The sequence below is a fragment of the Apis cerana genome, linkage group LG2 (genome assembly GCF_029169275.1).
Source record: "Apis cerana isolate GH-2021 linkage group LG2, AcerK_1.0, whole genome shotgun sequence".
NCBI lineage: Eukaryota > Metazoa > Arthropoda > Insecta > Hymenoptera > Apidae > Apis > Apis cerana.
Window position 1 is genome coordinate 8,205,379 of NC_083853.1, and position 21,999 is coordinate 8,227,377.

General features: G+C 44.5%; 1 protein-coding gene and 1 long non-coding RNA gene across 4 annotated transcripts in view; one reads left to right on the forward strand and one right to left on the reverse strand.

Annotated features, from left to right (window-relative positions):
• LOC107996638 (U3 small nucleolar RNA-interacting protein 2) overlaps positions 1 to 6,495 on the forward strand; it is a 94,329-nt gene extending 87,834 nt beyond the window's left edge. For 2 of the 3 annotated variants that reach the window (XM_062070978.1, XM_062070980.1), the window contains exon 10: positions 6,001 to 6,495. The gene's annotated coding sequence lies outside the window, so the exon portion shown is untranslated. Of the gene's footprint in view, positions 1 to 477; positions 770 to 6,000 lie in introns of all 3 variants that reach the window. The other variant, XM_062070979.1, reaches the window with a different exon arrangement.
• Positions 1,500 to 21,999, reverse strand: part of LOC133665664 (uncharacterized) — a 174,174-nt gene continuing 153,674 nt past the window's right edge. The window contains exon 2 of the long non-coding RNA XR_009828804.1: positions 1,500 to 12,238. This is a non-coding gene — a long non-coding RNA (uncharacterized LOC133665664). The remainder of the gene's footprint in view (positions 12,239 to 21,999) is intronic.

Here is a 21,999-nt window from a genome sequence, read left to right on the forward strand (position 1 = left end):
GGTGATTGAACCGACCGAGGGAACCTCTGTCTCTCCCCGCCTTTGACAACGCGATCGAAAACAATGATTTCTTGCTACGGGGCTTCTATGATGCTTGATGCTGACTGAGTAATGACTCGGTCTTGGTTATTATTCCATGGAAAAATAAATAAACCGTCCGAGGAACGAGACGTTCCTCTTTGGTCAAGTACCATTGCTTTTATATATAGGAAACTATACGTTCTTTCGTTCCTTCTAATTGAGTTCTACGTGCATTCGTGCAGCTGGATACCCGGCGCGAACAATTCTCGCAGATAGAATATTTCCACGAAATTGTTCAATTGTCCATCGCCTCTCTCTCTCTTTCTCTTTCTTTATTACTATTATTCCATTATGACGTGGCTTATTCTTTGCAAGAGGCTCATATTCACCCACGTTCACCTTAAGTAATCTATACTATCGCGCTAACTTATTCTCAGAATTCTATTTTGTCTGTAGCCACGCTACTAGACGAGGATCTCGATATACAAGTACCTAAACAACGTTAGCACGCAAGCGATCCAAAAAGAAGGGACAAAACACGGCCAACAATCCCGCATGGAGATTCGAAAAAGGATCGCCGACAAGTCTTCCGACTCGGTTGTCGGCTAGGTAAGAAGACGACCGTGGAACAAAGCCGACCCGCGAGCAGCTCACGAGAGAGGCGATATATTTTACGCGTCTACCGGAAGTACGGTGGTATGCGTCAGGAGGGGCGCAGAAAAGGAGGGAAAAACAGAAGAGGGAACGGGTACGTAGGCAGGGTTTCCAGAGAATACGTATGTATGTAGAATACAGCGTGCCTCGTGAGAATGGCGAATACGGAGGCGAGTGTATATATAGGGGGCGTAAGAAGGAGGGTTCCAAGGGGTGCGTTTCTTCGCCTCCATCCATCCATCCACCTACCTACCCATCCATCCATCCATCCATCCATCCATCCATCCATCCATCCTTCTCGTACCTTTTCTTCCTCGGTTCGAGTGTCGGCCGAAGTGAGGCTGATGTGATTTGACTACATTCACACCTATGTCGACGTCCTGCTCCCACTCGTCCTTTGATGCCACGCAAGCCAGACCATTTCACGTGTTCACCACCGACCAGCCACCACCGGTCTACGACGAAGCTGCTGCTGTTGCTGCAGCAGCAGCCTTCCAACTTGGAGAAAAAAAAAAGAAAAAAGAAACGGTCGGTTCTCGTAACCGTGGCCTCTGGTTGTATGGCGCACACCGCATACAGTACCTCACCGAACCAGGTAATATGGTAGTGTTGTCGCGAGCTATAAGGGTATATACGATCGAGGGTTCACTGCCATGGGTTTCGCGCCGTTGTACCCGCGAAGAATGCGCGTGAACCAAGCGGACCCCGGGAAGAATATCGTAGGAAAGAGACGGAGGATCTCCCGGAGATCCAGTTACTTCCAGTTTCGCCCGACGACTCTTTCTGCTCGACTCTTTTGCAGATATGTCCAAACTTCTCCTCTCTTTTTTTTTGTTTTTAATCTACTTCTTTATTTCTTTCTTTATTCCCTCGCTCGCTTGGAACAGGTTGATGCGGTGACAGGGGACGAGTCTCGTGGGGTCACGGTCTCGTAAACTTTTGCTCCCTTTTGTCACGATGAAATTACTTGCTGCGATGTAAATTATCGGTGGCATAGGTGTATGGCTCTTGGATAAAGATCTTTCCACTTCGGATGCGTAAATATTTCTTTTTTTATTCACCTTATTATTCCTATTCGAACGGTACCCTCCTTTACTGTTCTATATATATATCTCGAAACTTTAAAGATATCCAAACTCTCCATAAACGTCGATGTCGTGGGAGTAGCGATTTCACCTTATTATGACCCAATATCTTGCGGATAAGGGTTAAAGCTTTGATTTCATGGGTGAAGCTTGCTAAAGGAGAGAGAGAGAGAGAGAGAGAGCTAACGAATGGCCGCCAAAAGAATTTTCTGACGTCTACTCGACAACACTCCGGACAAGATTTTATTAATCCTATTCATAAAGTAGTTCAAGTTTCATCGTGAGAGAGAGTGGAAGGGGAGGAGAATGTATACTTCGCGTATAATCTTCCTTGCGGCTGCTACTTCGCGTTTCACGGAAATGCGTCTTCATTAAGCTTTGTTTCGACGCGAGTACGCGCTCGATGCTTCTCGGAAGAGATTCGAGCCTCTCGACCGAACACGTTGTACTTTCGTTTTTAACGAGCTCTTCGTCATCAATGGTCCGACAGTCCATCGTTAACATGTTCCATAACACGCTGATCATTGATGGTACATGATAAATAGCAGATGTAAAATTATCATTTACCAAATTATTTCTTGGAATATTTTCTTTTTCTTTTTTTTCCTCCTCGACTGATTATTCATCAGATCTTATTCGATTTTATATTCAAGATATCTATCTATCTCCTAATTCCCATCTTCTAATTATTGCTCTTACAGTTTGAGAAGGAAAAAAAAAACACAAAGAAACTCGTCACTTTTTAGAACGTTCTTCCTCTCAAAGCATCGGCGTAAGTTCCCTTGGGAAAAACCATCAATAATCCCGAATAAGTTTCTCCATCTCGATACGTATCACGTATTATTCAAATACACACGTAACCCGCTCGAATTACAAATTGCTCGCCATTACAAACGGAACAATCGTATTATCGTTAATTGCCGATCGTGATAGGTGAGAGGCAGAGCTCGTGTATATATCCACTCGTCGCAGAGCCACGTTTTAAGACCGTGATGCCGTTCAATTAAGACCAAACGCGATTTCGTGGATCGGATTTCATCCGAGGATGGCCTCTATTATGGCCGCGGTTCGTTACAATATTCCTCCGCTTTTTCGCCGGGCTAATAAACTCGTTTGCGGTCCCAATCTCGGATCCTCTCTTTGCTCTCTCTCTCTCTCCTTCTCGCGAGATTGGACGCCGATTGTACTCCGCTATCCTTGATTTATGTTCCAAAACCGGTAGTGAGTTGCGCGCACCTCCCTCCCTCTTCCATCCAACACCCACACATCCTCCTGTAACACGGCCTCTCTGTCGGTACCGAGAGTGCACGCTTCGCCCGGAGTACATTTTACAACGCTATTCTTAGATTTCGATTGCGAAATCAATCTCGGTTCTCGCTCGTAACACGGAGCGTGTGCGCTCGCCCGCTCGTTCGAACGCAAGACGAAGAAGGGAGACAAGGTGAAGGGGAGTGGGATAGAGGGCGCCCACTCTCCCGCGGTATCGGCCACGTCCTCGTCGGTTGTTATATAGCCGGTACACGCCGATATAACTACTGTACGTCCCATAATTCATTAGAGCGGTATTCTTGCCCTCACAGTCGGACGGGTAAAAGCTGTTATCCTGGCGAGGGCCTCGACGGTTCCCGTGAAAAGAGTACGAGCTTTAGGAATAGCGCGTCGATCCGGTACATAGGCACGATTCAACAGAGAGGAGTTTCGTGTTAATTGGTGGCAATAATAGTGGCCGAGAATTCGTTTATTCCGCATAATAATCGTTTCTCAATCGAACGCCCAAGTATTTTAATAAACGCGCAGTTGAAAGTGTACAGGGATTTTGGGGATTGATCCTTTCTCAAAGTCTCGAGAAAAATCCGTACAAACGATCCATTATATTAATATTATAATATTATCGATCGGTATTTTCTATATGAAAAACGAACGATTGGGTCTCGCGACGACGAGATCCTCTTCAAAAACCGCGACTACTTCTGATCTCCCATCGAATAACAATGGCTTATATAACTACATCATCGTACATCGCGTGATTCATCCGCGGACGTTCTCGATCATCCATCCAGTCTCCTTATATCCGGTCCATAAAGAACGACAATTAAAAGCGAGAGACACGAGATAGAGATAGAGAGAGAGGCACGTGTTGCATGTGTTAATTATCGACTACGAGTCCAAGTCTCTCCTTTACAATTCCATCCTCGGAGGGTGCGCGCGTGGCAAATTGAATCGACGTTACACCGGTTCCGTGGTAAAATACGCTCTTCTCGAGGGCGAGGTTACGTCATCCGCGCGACACCGGTCTTTCTGGATCACCAATGTGGGCGTTATCCACCGATGTAACTGCCCTACGATCTATATAATTCGTTAAACGTTCGAGATCTTTGCACGTAATGGGGCGGCTGGTACAACTTTCTCGTGCCAACTCGAGGGATCTCGAGGGATCTACTGGAAGGGAAGGAAGGAAGGAAGGAAGAGGCGTGTTGAAGAGGATGGATGGAAGAGGAGAAAGGAAGGCGCGTATTAATTATCGGTCGAATGTTCCTCGTCTCGAACAATCAAGAGAGAGAGAAAAAAGAAAAGGAAAATCGGGGTTGTATACAGGCCCCTTAAGTAGGAATGTGGTACAGAGTGATCGGGATAGTTGAGTAGAGAACGCGAAAGAGGAGAACGCGTGGAATTGGACGTACAGGGAAGGAAGAGGAGTTTTTAATTCCGTGGCGGGTCACGTATTTCAAATAGAGGATAACGGCAAATTGCGCGATGCGAAATGATGCAATCGATACCACGTAATGAGGGTGATTGAAAATTCAAGTACAAGATTAGAGAGCGCGATCGTTTTTCCCATCGTTGAGCAACGATTGATGAAATCAGCCGGTATTTGAACGCGAATTATCGTGGATCATCTCGTTTTTCATCGTTCGCCTCGCCTCTTTCGCCGCAATTCATTTCGTCCCCGATATCGATCCTCGGGAAAGGGGATTGGAGATGCGGATTGGCGTTTTGGAAAACGCGTTGGCACGGTCAAGGACACGAAGGGCTCGGCTCCACTCTCGCCCCAAATCCTCTCCTGGGAAAGAAGCACGCAAAGCGTCCCAAAGATGGCTGATGCCTGTAACTAACACCATCCTCCAGGGCAGCCATTTACGAGACATAAGGAATCCGATACGGGGTTTTGATCTCCATAAGCCCACCCTCGATCGTGTTACCCGCGGACACCTCACCTCTGCTCACCTGCACGCCGCGGCCAACAAAGATGGCCGTTGCTCCTTCGCCGCGATATTCGCCATTATGCGAGCGACCCACAGCGCCGTGGTGCATCCTCGATGCCCTTTTTTTGACCTCCGCTTTCAGGTTAATCATCCTCTTTGTCGTCCCAGCCTTCGTCTCGTCTCTCGGTTACGAGAAACCTCGGAAACTGGGAACGGGGAACTCGGTCGAATCGCTCGTTACGGGGGGGAAACGATGGAGAACCAGGATATAATTCTTTCGCCTGGTGTCTCGGATTTGTAATTTAAAGAACGGAGATGTCTTCTTATAAGAGAGATTATTACAAGAGAATTCGGAAAATTTAAAGTTTACACGGATTTGGTTAGTCGACAAATGAGAAGAAAGGGAGGGAAAAGGATTTAGCCATAAATTAAACAATCTTTGAAAATCTTATTATTTCCATCTTTTTCGTACCATCATTCGGAACAAATCTCGCTTCATCGATCCGACAAACTTCGCCGTCGAAACAATTCCCACCCTTTTACCCGCTCTTCTCATTTGCACAATCCATTAAAGTCAGTGGCCAAGCGGCTTCTAATCAGTTTATCGTCCCTGTTCCACGGCAACCCGTGTCCAAGGGACCCGTTATCCGGCCGATCGAGCGCGATCCACCGTTGCGGCGTCGACCACGAAAGGTCACCAAGGCCTGGTCTCGTTTTATTTCGTACAACGTGGCGGGAATGCCCCGGAAAATAATCCTTTTAATCTCACGGTCATCGTTTTCACACGGCGTGCCATTAAAACGAGCCGGTAATTTGTCCGTCGATATCGCCGCTCGATTTAGCTCGCGTCGCGCGCTTGCTACGCTCTTTTAAACCGGCGCTGTTCCCGTTACTAATGCCTTGACTCACTGTAAAATCGCAAAAAACAGAAAAACTTGTTATCGGTCGTCGCCGCGGAGGAGGCCTCGGTCGGACCGGTCGGCCGCGAAGCCGGTTTTCTCTCGGGCAAAAATCCACGAACCCGTTTGTATTTTCAGAAACGACACCAGAGAGTCGCCTCGATTAATAGAGTTCTCTGGATGGACGAGAAGGAGGAGGAGGAGGAGGATCGAGGACGTTCGCCAACGGGGTTCCTCTTATCCCAAGGTCATCGGCGTCAACCGATTCTATTAAGGGATGAACACGTTAGTTAGGATAAGCACGTTTAGCGGATTTCTTTAATGGTTCTTGCAGTCGGAGTGTATCCTTTTATTCCGTTATAAATATATTTCCAAGGATAAAATTATTCGATTATTGAATTATCGTAGAAATAAGAGAAATTTCAAGATCTAATCTTAAAAGTAAGATTTTTGGTGATCTTTCTTTTTTTTCTTTTTTTAAATAGACTGTAAGGTATTTTGATTTTTAGAAGAATTAATTTTTTTTATATTTTTCTTCGACGTCAGACAGAAGTGAAATTCAAGTAGTGTCAAATTTCCGCATTCAAATTTTTGTCCGAAACAAACAAATAAATTTCGCCTTTTATAATATTATACGCTGCAACACGATTTATCCTTGCATCCTTTTCAAGAAGAAAAAAGAAAGAAATTGCTTAAAATTGCTTGGATTCTTGATATGATCTAGCATTGAAGTCTCTAAAATGTCTGCATACCTTCATCTTATACTTGCATAAAATTGACGCAAATAGAAAAGATACGATCGGCATAATGACATTCGCCACGACCAGTGTCGAGGAGATCTTTAAAGATACGTAACTATGTAATAACAAAATTTATTCACGCGTACGTCAAAAATGATAAAATTCATACATTATCGTTACTTTTACATTAATATTCCGCTCATTTTCTGAAATTATACGTATGCATATCACGCGTTGCACGATAAAATAAAATCGCAAAATTCCATCTTCGAAATTAATTATTCTGCTGCTGTTATGGAATCATCTTGCGCATCCAATGAAACTTGTTTAACGCGATCAACCATCCGTATCAGTTGCATACCATCCCCTGTTCTCTCGATTCTTCTCACACTTCGCCAGCCATTAAACTCCAGTGTTCACGAGATAACGATAGAAAGATTTCGAATCTCAGTTTAATCATACCGATAACACGATGAAAATCGCCTTGGACGATTATTAAACGAGTCTAAAATAAAACATAAGAACGTATAATCCTCTTCTATCTTGAACGGCATCTGTAATATATTCTTCCAATTCTTCGTTCGAAAATTTTTCCCACACATTCGTTCTTCAGTTCAAGACACAAGGCATAAGAAAAATCAACTAATTAAAACCGTCCTCGAACGATCGGTTAAAGCCAATCGGATGCGATTCTCCGCATAATAAATATCGATCCTATCGATCAGTCTCTCCCTCGCCGATTTATTTCACCGATTATTCGATCGCGTATCTTGACCGGTGGAGGCAAAAGGTGGCCGTTAGGCGGGTTTCGCGAAATGAAAAGCCGCCGTTAAGCGATAAGGCTGATCGGCCGTTAAGAGATCGCTCGCGCGAGCGTTTTTCACGCTTCGTTGAACCAATCTTACGCCACGCTCGTGTCGAGAGATAAAGGGTTGACTCTCCGTTAAGCCCGCTTTCGTGTACTCTGCCGTACACCTACGTAACCGGGGTATATATAAAGTGGGAATATCGGGCCGTACCGCCCGCTCGCATTATGCTACGCCTGAACATCGCCCATCGGATTTGTAATGAGGTCGGCCGAGGGGCCGCCATTAACACCGCGATCTTATTTCTCGGGCGAATTTTGAACCTTTAAGCCCCGTGGTTAAGTATGGTATAAAGTTGCCATGCGGAATCGTGCGGATCTTATGTTGCTTCTGGGCAGGCGAGCGAGGAGGGGCGATTTTATCCCAAGAAAAACGATATTTTGAATCTAATTAGTCGACCGATATCGAGGGATCTGGTGATATATTTATACGTAGGATATATACGCGTTGGTAAGTTAGAAGAATGGAAATTAGTATCAACTGACTGATCCAATGTAATACGTCTAAAAGAGAATATTTTAATTTTAATTTATTTTTACGAAGCAAGGAATAAGATTCGATTCGGAGCGAGGATGAATACCCGTTATTATTACGTAGAATTTATGAAAAGAAGGCAGGCTACGAGCCTCGAAGCTTGCCAAACGCCATGTGAATAAACTGTGCTCTCCTTGCTCTCCGAGTCCATCCACCGTACCATTTCGGGACCATTTTTATCGCGGATGATTCGATCGGGGCGAAAAGCTTTCCCAGAGAAATTTACTTCTCCTCGCGCGACGCTCGTAAAACAGAGAGCAAGCGGAGAGTAGTATCGACCATTCCTCCTTGTTCGCCGCGAGCCAATTTTCCGGAATACCCGCTCCGTTTCGAGCTCTTTTTCTCCGATCGAGCTCCACGCTTCCGCGATCGTATTTTACGATTCCCAATTGCGGCAGAAAATCGAGAAAACGCGGGAGACCCGCGAGGAAGATGTATCGCGCGAGAACGTGAAACACTTGTTTCTCACGTGTCGACGATGCTCCCCCTTCGATTCCCTTTTTCCCCTTTTCGTTCCTTTCCTTCTCTCCTCTTTTCTTTTTATCTTCGCTCGTCTGGCGGGTACGTGCACACACAGAGATGGACAATTTTCACTGTTCTTCTGTAAAGCGCGCCGATAAACTGGAAAGCTTTACTTGGTATTACGAAGGCACTAAAGCCTTATTCGTACCCAGACCCGATGCCATAGCGGACCGTATTACATCATAAAACCATGTTGGAGTACATTCACGCGCATCTCTAGTCGAACGATGCATCCGAAGTATAGGCGACGCCTATACTTGATATTTTTGTTACGTACAACGAACCGTCGTTTTTTCTTTCGATTGAATTGTTTCTTAAACTTAGATATTAGATTTATATCGGATTATTAAAGTGATATTTCGATTTGGAGTAATTATAGGAATATCTGAATTTGAATTTTTATCAATTCGTTTCGATGTATAATATAAAGATACATCTCGATTACTCTTGAAGTCGATTAAAAATATTCTAAGAAGAGATCCACGAAACGTCGTCAAATTATGAAATTCATTCTGAATAATCAAACCGCGAGACAACCTTGAAATTTTTGCCAGAAATCCAAAACCACCTATGCGATTTCGAAACGTTATCTCTCTCTCTTTTTCATTTCATAAATCTTTTTTTCATCCAAGAAAAACGAAACACGAGCAATTCTGATTTCTCACACGAGCGCCATTTACGTCCCCAATTACTCATCCAGCCAGACGAGCAGAAATCAAAAAATAAAGAAAAAAATAGAAAGATACGGATAGAAGTGAATGGAAAGGAGGAATACGGAGGAATGAGTCCTCGTAATGGTTGGAATATGTAAAAGGGACAAGAAGGAAAAGAAGGAGATGGCGTGGACGAGGGGTTGAAGTAGATACAGCTAATACATTATTGCATTACGCACAACTAGGTAGGTAGTTAATTTAGCGGTGGCATGCCTCCATCGTTGATCGATTGCTTCTTGTATTGCCTTCCACCAGTCATATGCATAATGTAATTGACTTCATCCCGCGCTACTACGCTTTTCGCCTCGTCGCTCTGTCCTCCCCACGCCCCAGCCTGGCCATCCTTTCCTTCGTTCTTTCATCTCTTTCCTACCGTTCCATCCGTCTCTTCGATTCGAAACGAAAAGTGGATTCGTTTGCGGTTAAATATCGATGTTTGCCCGGAGAATTCGGGAGGGCTCCAAATTGAATGCTCTTGAAAAATGCATGAACTCGAGCGTTATTTCGAGGTTATTTCTTTCGCTGTGCTTTATTTTACGATAGAAAAATTGTTATGGTTTGAGGTTTAGGTAACAAGTGTAGGTGAGAAGTAAATTTTTTTATGTACACTAGAGTTCTTTCTTTTTTAAAGAACTCTTGCAGATCGATCCTTACTCATTTTCTTTTCCTTTTCTTCGATAGATCACGATATCCTAGAGATATTGAGCGACTCCTCTTATCACACAAGGAACAAAATTCCTTTCATCCTTTCATCGCGTGGACGAAACAAATTTCTCCGGCCAAATATGGCGAACGTGACACACGCGTGTATGGGTTCAGTTCGTTTCCAAGAAATTCGACTGGCGTTCCATCGATTGTTTCCGATTCTCCCCTTTAAATCAGCGTTTAACGCAGGCCGAAAAGGGTTAGGGGAGGGAAGGAAGGCCGAAAGGGAATTTCATCGAATCACGGTTATGCTCACGACGCGTGACGGAATTCTGATGGATCGTGGTCGTGGATCGTTACAGCGTAATTGTCTCACGGGTATATACCACGGGCTACGGGCCGATATATATGTCCAATGAACCGGAAAGGTCAGTTTAATGTTTCAACGACTCTTTACGCTGACGTATATACGTAGCCCTCCTCCTCTCTCTACAACTCGGACGATGCAACAGCGAACGATTTCTCGTGATCCTGGACGATTGCAGCGATCCCGAGGTCGTTCAGAGATGTCGGCGTTCCCGATTTCGTTCCCTCGATTTATCCGCTGACACGAACGAAACGACGCGTCCGTTTCTTTGCACTCTAAGAGCGATCGTCGAATCCCGAATCCATCATCTTTTATCGTCTCTTAACTCTTCACCCATCGTGAGAACCAACCGAGTTTTCTATTCGTATCGATCGAAGAACAACTTCGGAAATCGGATGTAAATGTACTTTAGATCGGGGCGCGTAGTTTTTGAAAACACGAAGAAGAGCGAGAGGATGTTCAACGGGAAGTTTCGAGGAATAAGAATATTTGAATAATCGAATTGGTCCAAGTCAAGTATTAGTTTATAGTTTAGCTCGATTTGCGCAATCGACGACAATTTTTCGTCGAGTTTCAAACCGATCGATTCACGCATAGATAAACAGAAAGGAAAATATACGGGGGAACACGAAGGTTGCACAAAAGGTTAAAAGCATATCGAGTATTTTTTTTAAGTAAAATCGTGTATCGTATAATAACAACAGAAAGTTTTTAACTTGCGATTGATCTTATACAACAAGCCCCGCTATCGTTAACACACGACCACTTCCTTACGTTTCAATCATTACACTGGGCCTCATTCGGATTACTTATGCTTTATATCTCCCGCGAGATACCGCCAACTGTTTGTAAACACCTTCATAAACGTTCCATTTATCAGTTCCAATCCGTTCCCGCGATTAGAACGTTAGACAGTTAACAATTTCTAATAACACTTTCCGCGAAGACATGCAACCATACCAAGGAACAAGACAACCTGGCTCACGGGGAACGAGATCAGATAGGGGAAACCGCGTAAATAAACGTAAATATATATATATATATATACGTTTTTCTTTTCCTTCTCTTATTATTTTTCACCTCGGGAACGCGTCCATATTTTACGTAGCACCCGGCCACAATGCATTCCAACGATAGCGATAAGCGGGGCCACAAGTCGCCGGCTCTTCTCTCTGTCGGCCCCCTCGCCCACACGGCATCCACGGACAACACTGTATCGCTAATTATACCAGTTAGTCCGGGGCCAAAGCATTCCTCCTCCTCTTCCTTTTTCCTTTTTTTTCCCCTCCTCGATCCTCATCGATGCTCGATCCGCGATAAATGTCTTTATGCGATCCGAAGCGCGGCACCCATAACATCCATATATATATATCTCTCTCTCTCGTCCCTCGAAACGTAGCCGAAGTAAACTGTTGCAAATTAAGGTTGCACAAGGAGCCAACGGTCATTTCTCAAGCTGTCTCCCCGCATAAATTATTGCAAACGAAACCCCGCGACGAAAGAAACGCATGAACCGCTCCCTCCCCATCACCGCCGGCCTGCTCTCTTTCTCGCCCCCTTCTCGTCTCATCCTTCCCTCCTTCTTCCAACCCCGGCTTCCATCTTGGCGCGGAACGTAGGGCGACAGTGTGCATGCATTGGTCGTGGCCGATATCGCTACTAATCCGGCAGGTAAAGAAGAGAAAAAAAAGGAAAAAAGAGAAAGTCGCGAGAGGGGGCTGCTATTCCAGCGACGTGGTCCTGATTATCGAGGCCGCTTCGGTGGCGTCGTAAATTAAGAGAAAAAAAAAGAGGGAAAAGGAAGATAAAGGCGAGAGAGAGAGAGAGAGGGGGGTTTCGACTCGGTGGTCGAAACGGTCTGGCCCCCTCTTCTCATTGTTTACCTGACTTAATTGAGCGTCGACGGGGAATAGGAATGAATGGGCCCTTGATTTCGAACTTACGCGTGTACGATGGCCTCCGTTAAATGACCGATTGGGGGATACGTACCTGGAACAGAGAAAAAACGGACGTTGTAATTAGAAATACGTTCGAGCCGAGAAATTTTTAGGTATTGTTGTTTATGGGGCTGGGAGTTCGGGCTGGCAGCTTATTACCATAAATTTCGTGGGTGGGTTATTTATGCGGGGGACGACGAGAGGGAACGTGTGTGCACGGGACGAGTGAGGAAGAGTCGGTTTATTTCTGAAACTCGTAAGAACAGGTAAGAGCAGGTAACTTGGCGTAATTTGGGGATTTGTTAGGTTAGTGTTCGTGACTGATTGGGGATTCCATTCTCGTCACTCGATTCTTCCGATAACTTGAACAAATTATTGCTTGTTTAGAAAATCATAAATAAGGAGTTTTGTACGTTCGAAGAAATCTGATAGGATGGATGTATTAAAAATATGAGCCGAATAATTTCCCTTCTATATTGCGGGATCGGGGAATAAAGATACGAGAAACTTAGCGTTAAAATTGTATAATGGGATAAAATCCTGTAGCAAAGCCGCGAAACTTTTTAACGTTAATAAATTTGCGTCTCGTTATATCATAGGAGATAAGAGTTGAAAGTGCTATTAAGAATGAAACTAGCGCGTGTTACCTGAAGATATCAGCTCGTTAGAAGAAATAAAAAGCGATTCGAATACCTTTGTTACGGAAGTCTGGCAAATCTGAGTCGAATAAAAGATGATCACTCGGAACATTTCCAAAGATCCCCGCGTAATATCAGCGACGTAAATTAGAAAAATTGAATATGTTAATAAGAAATCTTGTTAAGATAAAAGTCACTGGAGATAAAAAAAAAAAAAAAAAGAGAGAAAGTTAGAAACCTAACGAAACTTTTGATTCTAAAATGTTTTCACGTTCTAGATTTCGTTCTGGATTCTTATTGACATTCAAATGGTATAAAATAGTTTTATTTAGGTCGCTATAAATACACCAGGGGTTATAAAAACGTTAAACGAAAAAAGCAGAAATTTTTCTCGTTAAGCTTTTGCCAACGGAAGAAACGAAGCGACTACGCAAAGAGACCAATCTCCCAAAGGCCCTTTTCAAAACTTGCTGAATTCAGTTTGAAATAACTACGGAGTTGGGATACGAATAATTACAATTTCTTTTATCGTTGCTTACAATCCTCTCGAATACTACTTTTCCTCTTTAAATTTCGATAATCCGTTCTAATAAAGCGATTAAAAAAAAAAAAAAGAACTAAATGAATAAAAATAAAAATTACACGCCCGTTCTATCGGACAAATAATTCGATGAAATATTTCAACGACGAAATTCTCGGAACGTGTTCCAATAAACTCGATCCATTAACTCTCGGTTACCATATGAAAACAAATAGCAGATCGAACCGGGTGCAGGTAACGTGCCATAAATTAATTACTTACTGGCGAAGAATCGGCGATCTCACCACGTCGTATTATTAAAACCTAGCTCGTTATAAAAATAGGTTGGGGAGGATGGGCGAATACTCGATCAAAGACGAATCCTGGGGCCCGCGCGTGAACAGGCGGCAACAAGACTCGCGCGACGAGTAATACGGCTCGGCAGGAAGGTTAATTCGATGAAAATTGCGAGGCCCCGTCTGCCCTTATCCATCAATTTTAATTCAACCGGAGGCCCACCCACCGAGGGTGCGCCGCCCCTGGCAACTTCCGTTCGCGGTCTTTCCCTGAAAAAAAGAGCCCTTCTCTCCCTTCACTCCCCTTTCTCCTTCTCCTTCTCCTTCCGCACTCTCATTCTTTCCCGGCCATTCAGCGCGTTGTGCACCGTGGATGCGAGCAGAAGCGGACCAAGGTGTGGGGACTGCCACGAAAAATCGTTATTAATCGTCGGGTCGCCGACCTGGAACGGGCCTCCGCGACTTTCATAACGCGTGTTACGAGACATTCGTGGCCCCCCTCTCTCTCTCTTTCTCTCTCTGTGTCATCCGCCATTAAAAGCCGCGAATTGTATTTACGAGTTATCTGGGAGCAACGGCTGGTTCGCCGAGCCATTAGCGCGAATCTTGCACCGACCTATCGTCGGGTGGGAGGAACGTTTGGAAACGTGGTGGAAACTATCCGCGACTATTTGAAGTCGATGATAATGGTTTTACGCAATCCACGGGCAAACGTTTCTGGCGAGAAATGGGCTCTTTCATTCCGGCTGTCTTCGTCGCTACAGCCTTTCGTTCCTAACTTATTTTTTCCCCTTCCCAACCCTCGCGCCGCACGCGATTCGCTTTGTTTTTCTGATGCATTTGCCTGAGATTCGTAGAGACGCCGAGGGAGAGGGAGGGGGGCGGAGTCGCCGTCTATCCTTTCAGTTTGCGGATACCTACTGTCTAGATGATTTGAGCCGGGTGTTGAAAAACGCGTGGAAAATTATTTAAAAGCGATAATTTTACGCTTTTTTGTCCGTGGACTTTGTGCGTGTCCCTTTTAAAAGTAGTTGGTAAATGGTGTGAACAACACAAAGGCGTTACGAATATTCATAAAGGGGAAACAGATCGATGATTTGTCATCGCTTTGTAAAAAAAAGATCTTTTTTTCGTAGATTCACTCGTTCCCTGGGATCAAACGACCAGTTTACGAGTTCCAATGAAATTAAAGCTCGTCGAGCGAGCTTTCGTCGATGACGCGTCCGTTTTCACAGAGATTTATAGACTCGGAAGCTGCTTTGTTGGCGTCCCTTCGATCACATCGAGACTATCCGGCCCCTTGGCTCGTCAAGGGGATTAAGACCTGGCGTTTTCGAGCTTACCAGATCGGGGAAGCGTCTACCTGTGCCACATTCTCCCCTCCTCACGATTCACAAGACAATATCTCTGAACCCTGGTCGATCAGCATAAATTAGAATAAATAACGAGCCTTACAATTCATCGGAATTAGCATAAACCGTGAAATTGGCCGATAAAGAAAATCAGTCTCGTGTAGATGTCTTAGATAGTTCCGCCGTCCGCGTTTCCCGTTCCTCAAATCAGCCTTCTTAATAAATCCTTTCAAATTCCCTCAAATCTCGAGGACGACTCGGGTCGAAACGACCGTAATTCCCACTATCTCGTCAAAAAAGAGAAAAAAAAAAAAAAAGAAAAGAAAGAAGAAGAAAGATTTTTTCCTGTTTGAAAAAGCGGAAACGTTCGTTTAAGAGAGCATTTCCGGCTGAACAAGGATGATAATCGTGCCGACGAAGTTGTAAATATCAAGGTCGAGTAGTAACTTGGTTCAAGAATTAATCTGTCCTTTACCTGCCAGTTTTTTTCTCTACCTTATGAACAACGAGTCAAACCCAACCAAAGCACCAACCCCTTCGAAAAATCCTTCTCTTTTACCGGCCGTAATACACCGTAATTCTCCAGGATTATTACGGCTGGCAATAATTTCACCTCGAAGCACCCCGAGAGTGATAACGCCTCCATCCATCCATCGCCAAACAAGAAAAGGGACGAATGCTCGAAGGGTGGGTCGGTACACTTTGTTCCACGGCTAAATCCGTGCGATCTCCTTTGCGCCAAGCCGCGATTTCCAGCGGAAAGGGGATGGTTATTAGGCACGAGCTGCAGTAGTGCGCTTTAACCGCATATCCATCTTCTTCTCGTACCCATTTCCTGAATCCTCTGCTGCGATGCTTCATAACCGTGCTCGTGATACGATCCGTAACCGTACAACCCCTTCGGTTTTCCATCTCTCGGCTGGTGGTGGTTTTTAAAAGGACGTCGAGTGGGAGAACGAGAAGTTCGATTACGAACGGTGCAGGATATCTCTTGTTCGCACCATCGGCCCCTCGTCCTTTCCGGTTGTCAGAGAGTAGCGCGCAGAATAAGAGAGAGAAAGAAAGAGGAAGGATTGTATCGATGGGACGCGTAGATAGAAGAGAGAGAAAGAGAAAGAGAGGAACGAGTAAGAAGAGGCTCTTTGAAGCTTTCGAAGCGTAGACAGTGGTAGGTGCGAAGTGCGTATGAATTTCATACGAGGGTTGTAAATCTTTCTCCTTTTATAATCCCCTGCTCCTCCTCTCCTTCTCCTTTCCTCTTCCCCCGTGACTCCTCTGCCCAACGTTCTCCTCCCAACTCTCTTCACTCTCCGTCTATACCTCTCTGTTCCTCTCTGCGCGGGGTGAGACGCCGTATCCATGGGGGTTACAAGTCTGTCGCTGAATGCGTTCGAGTTCACGGTAGGGGTGCTGTCTCTATGTAAAGTAAGAAGGGTTCGAAGCTAGCTCGAGAAAGAATCGGTCTCGAAGCAAGAAACCGGGAAGGTGGCAAGGGACACCAGCAGAAGGAAGCAGGAAGAGCGGTGTATCCGTGGATTATGGTCGCTCCAAGATATCGTAGTAAGACTTCCTTCCATTATCCCCTTTTGGTTTTCCCCAACCCAATCCTCGTCCCCATCCCACTTGCTCCTCTTCTTTCTCTCTTCCTCTCTTCTGACGTGTCTCAATTTATTTTTCACCCTTTGAGTCAGCTCGTTCAAAGTGGAATCTGTCCACTGTTAATGAGACACCGTTACGGTAGTTTTTATCCTAGGCGAGCACACGACGAGTTACGCTCTACCCCCGAAGATAACCGTTCCAGAAGCTCACCAGGTTTATGGGTCATAGAGTGAATGGGGACTTGGACACTGGTTTTATCGCGAGCCTTTGCAGTTCAACGGAAGATATATACCACTCTACTAACCGGACTCCTTTAACTTGATGGGGTATTAAAACGCTCGAGATGGCGGACACTGGAAATTGTTAATAACGCCAAAATAGTCGGATTAGTTCAACTTTTCGTTTTTCTTCATTTTGCCTCTCATCTCGGAGAATAGTTCATAAGTGAAATCTCATTGATACTTCATCAAAAGAATGTGTTGGAAAATTAATATCATTCATGGTCAAGGAACGGCGTATATCTCATTGATTGTTGACGTTTGCGATCTTTAGGATAGGATTTATGATTATTGATTTGGTCGATTTCTGCTCTCTTTAGAAATTATAGTCGATATGGAATTCAATCGTTTCTCGCGACGCATCGATCGTGGAAAAACGAGAAAGATGTTTCGTGTCATTTGCATGCTCTTCCTTATTATCGAACGAGGCTCGTGTGAGATGGATATCTTGGAAGCGCGGAAATTCGCATAAGTTTTTTCAATGTTCGTAACAACGTTGTTCAAAGAGAAGAGACACTTGTCATAACAGTTGTCGTTTTAATATTCTCAGAGGGAACTGGAATTTCTAGCTTTTGTGGCGCGTGCTTGACGTCCATTGAATCATCAAATATTCGCTGAATTTCAATTTCTCGTTATAATTGGTCAGATTAAATCTCGTCCTGCTATTCTAACGATAATGAAATGCTAATAAACGATTCCATAATTAATTGGCGCCGATTTTTGTGTTAATGAGGAGGGAAAGATACTAGAAAATTCCAAAAAAAAAGAAAAGAAGAAAAAAGAGATTTCTTTGTGCTCACCCTTTCTAAATGTTTACTTTGAAAATCAATCCCAAGAAGGAAATGTATTCGACGAAACTCTTGCTCCTTTCTCCGAGTTCTTTTGTTTTCTTAGGAACAGGCAAATAAAAAAGTTCTCAAAGCCTTTCAAACTCGAGATATATAGATCAATTTCAAGCAAATTCAACTTTCCAGTTAGACTCGAATAATTTTTTATCTTTTTAACAATATCTTTTTAAGCCAATTTGATGCTCGTTAAAAAATATTAACGACGAATTAATATATATATTATACGCGCGAAAGAATCAAGATTTTTAGCGAAGCAACGACAACTTTATTCCGCTTTATACTCTTCCAACTCTTTATCCCGAATAAAAACTAAAATTCCAACAATATCAATTAAAATACTAGCGACACGTCTCGCGAAACCCGATTTAAATAATTTTAATTCCCGTTTCAAAGTCATTTTTCGAGTCTATCTTTTCACTCGTAAAAAAGAAAAGAAAGAAATGTTTACGGTCAAGTTCAACCACTCCATAAACCCTCTCACAAACGAGTGATACCTCACCCTGAAAATTACGTTCATTCGATCCTCCAACACCTCCACCATCTCGCTCGGCCTGCACTCGTTCAAAGACGAATCTCCCATGCATCGAAACGGAAAGTAAAAGTTGATTGGATCCGCGACGCAAGTTGCACAGCCGCGACCTTCGAGAGGATGACGGCCACCGCGCGTGAGAAATCAATTAACCCGATGAATATATATTGGCTATTAGACAGTGGGCGAGCGAGAACCGAGCGCGCTTTTGCGTTAATAATGTATGACATGTTCTTGCAGTATTGCTTCGGGCGCGCGGCAATCATTTCGAGCCACTCCGCTCGCCCTCCCCGCTAATGAGATGCACCCCTCGAGAGACTTTACCATTGTTGCCCCGTAGCCGCGTTCCCGGTATCTTCCCTGACCTTCGGTCACGGGTTTGTTGTACACCGGCCGCCAGATTTCACCCTCGTAAAAGTTTGATCCCGTGATTAACAGTCGTGGAGAAGAGAGAGCGTCGAGAGAACGAGGGAAAACTTGTGGAAACCTGGGCGGGGAGGGGACTCGTGTCCTGGGGATTTTGCTCGCCCACCACCGGTTGCTAAATCGTTTTCGAAGGAATTAAACCCGATTTACCAAGAGTAACGCGATTTTCTCCTCGTGCCTCGAGCAGATTTATTTCTCGCCTCCCCTCCCCACCCTCCTTGTCAACGGGGGGATGTTCGTTCCGCTCCCTTTCCGCATTCGGCGAAAGAGGTGGTATTGAAAAAAAGGAAAGAAAAAAGTAACTCGTTTTTTTCGCCTCCCTCTAATAAACGTATCTCGCGTTATCTCGTTCGAGTTTTTTTTCGCCCGTGAAACGAGAAAAGGAAGCTTTTTGGGGAGGGATTGGTCGGAGGGAAATTCGTTCGATTAGATTAGTAGTCTCCAAGAGAGGCTACTAACTCGTTCCCTCTGGGGGAAAAGTGAAATGCTCTCGAGTAAACTCAAAGAGCAACACTTATCTGCATGCATTTATTCGTTGCGTTCGAGGAACCGCGCGTCCGCCGTGGTTTCGTCGTAAAAGCAAGGCCGAGTGCTATTTTATGGCAGGTTAAATATGGTTGTCATCCTGATGATAAGTCAAACATTTCTCGAAGTCGTCAAAATGTCAACTCGTCGTCGTTGTCGGCCACGACGACGCTATCTGTTCCTTCTTGTGGCCGCCGCGCACGGAAAAGAACGGGGCGAACCCTTCCGTTCCATAAACGTTACACGGGGACGAAAGAATTTCAATTTTCTGCTAACACTTTATGTACTTATCGCGGCTCGTTCGTGTCTCGGGGTATTTTAAGATGTATCGTCACGCTGGAAATGGATATTTGATGAGAAAGGTAAGCAAACCGTGGCGTGGATATTTTTCACGAAAATAGCGTCACGTTACGTTGCACGGTAATAAAATCGCTTTGTTGGGAAAGAATATATCTCTTCGGAACGGACGTGATTCACGACCTTATATTCATTTCTTGTTTTCCGTTCGAGAATGCTCTAAGTAAATAGATTAAACGTCACGCTAAATTTAAAATGAGCCCGAGAAGTGTACTTGATATATCTTTAGAAAATTTCGAAGCAAACGCAAAAATTGACGTACGAAAGAAATGCCAGTTTGTTTTTACTTTACATAGCGAACCGAATATTCTGGACGAAATATTTTAATATTATCGCGACGAATAACACCACTCTCTTCTCATTTACACGCGAAACTAATTTTCGCTCGATGGTCTTTTTAAAATTTAAAGAATCGAGAGTAGGAGGAGGGGCAGGGATCGCATTAAACGCAGCCTCGACGTCATAAAAACTAATCCCCAAAATGCGATCCATCGAGTTTCCAGGAATTCCGAGTATTTCATTTCCCTTATCGGCCCCTTTTTATTATCTTCCCGAACGTGGATACGAAAAAGGTATCGTACGACCGAAATCTGCCCGAGAGCCTTGGCCGGCTATCTCAGTCTCTTCTTCTCCTTCGTCCAATCGAGAGAGCAGCAAGCCAAGGTTTCCCAAGTTCCATTACAGCGACGAAGGATGGACCAATAGACGAATGGATAGCTTAGCGGTTCCGTTATCTGAGGAAGGGTTTTAGAGCCTAATCTGGGTTCTACGAGGATACGCCGTGTCACAGCTTCTCCCTGCTCTCCGTTGTTGCACACGTACACACTCGTGTCCACGCGCACATACGAGGAAGGCCAGGTACCAAGGTATCCAGGTATATCCTTAGGTCCTGCCTTCGAGGACGCATTTGTCACTCCCCAACTGACATCGCCGAGACAATGCGAGATTACGAGAGGCCAATACGAACGTTCCATTCGAGTTCGATGCGTTTTGGAGGCCAATGCGCGATCGTGGATCTCTGGTAAGAAAATTCGCGAAATATATACATGCTCTTCTGCGATGTGAATGCATTCTGTCTTTTTTAAGTGCAGGATATCTTTCAGTTATCGTCGTTTCAATATTATGGAATGTGTCTCATGTTAAATGATTTAAGAAATACGATCTAACAGAATTTTTACTTTTCACAAAATTTCGAAATGGAAACTGATTTGATTAAACTGAAAATCAACGCGAATCCTCAGAGTCGCGTAAAAAGTTTCGATGGAAGAAAAGTTGTTAGTAAATGGGATAAAATTCCTTCCTTATATTTAGCCACCAAGTGATATTAAATTGAGAAAAACCACGTGATGCTCGAATCAACCACGCTCGTCAAACAATCTTCTTCGCTCCAATTCTCCAAACGAGATACAATTTCCTTCCCCTCTTGATCCACGTTTTGCCCTTTCTCTTTCCCTCTCTCAACTAATCAAACGTTCCTTCCATTAAACCGCCTTTTCCTTTTCCACTCCTTCTTCAAGCCGAAAAAAAGTATCTTCGTCCGAGGAATCAAACGCGTTTCAATCATCGAAAGGAAGTTCATGCAGGGGCATGCCTCCATTGACCCGATCGTTCCTCGATACAATCGGCGATAACCGATGATGGAACGGCTCAAAGGGACGACGAAACATCTCCCCGTTTCCAGCCGACTCTTGGAAAAGGAAACGGCACTCCTAATCGAAAACAAAAGAGGTTCCCAAGGTTTCGATCCGTTTCGCCCTGACAAAAGAAGAAAGCAAGAGGGGAGAGGGCTGGTGTGTTCTTCTGATTAATTTCGCCTTTCCACGTCGATGTACGTAATCCGCCTAGTCACGGAAGTCTATTCGACTCCACCCTCCACGAGCTTCGACGGCCCGATGACGAGAGCATAATAACCCAAATCGCGAAAGGGGATTGTGGCGCGAGACCCTTCCCCTATATTTTGTCTTCGAGCAGGAAAAGAAAGAAAAAGAGAGAGAACGAGAGAGAGGGATTCTTGAAAAATAGGCCGAGCGATTTTCCACGAAGCACGAGGAGTCGCAAAGGACAAAGGAGATTTTTCTAGGGTTTTTCGACTCGAAACGTGGGACAAGGGGGAGGCAGAAGGAAGATCGGAAGCCGCAACGACAAGCGTCGCCTTAGGGTCTATCCGGGGATAATTCCGTGGAAATCTTCTCGGTTCCGTGGGTTGATACGTTCCTTGGAAAAGAAGGGAGAGATCACGAGAGATATCACCACGTCCTTAAACGCAACGTCGAACTTTTTCAATAGGGAGCAGTTTTTTTTTCCTTCTTTTTTTTCTTCAGTAGCCCGGACAAATCGGGCCTCGTACACTTTTCCAGCGTAGAAGAAGCGCACTAGTCGTAACGATGGCTTGTTAATAATCTTGGACTCGATCCCTGGACGCAGGAGGGTGGACTCGAGTGCATC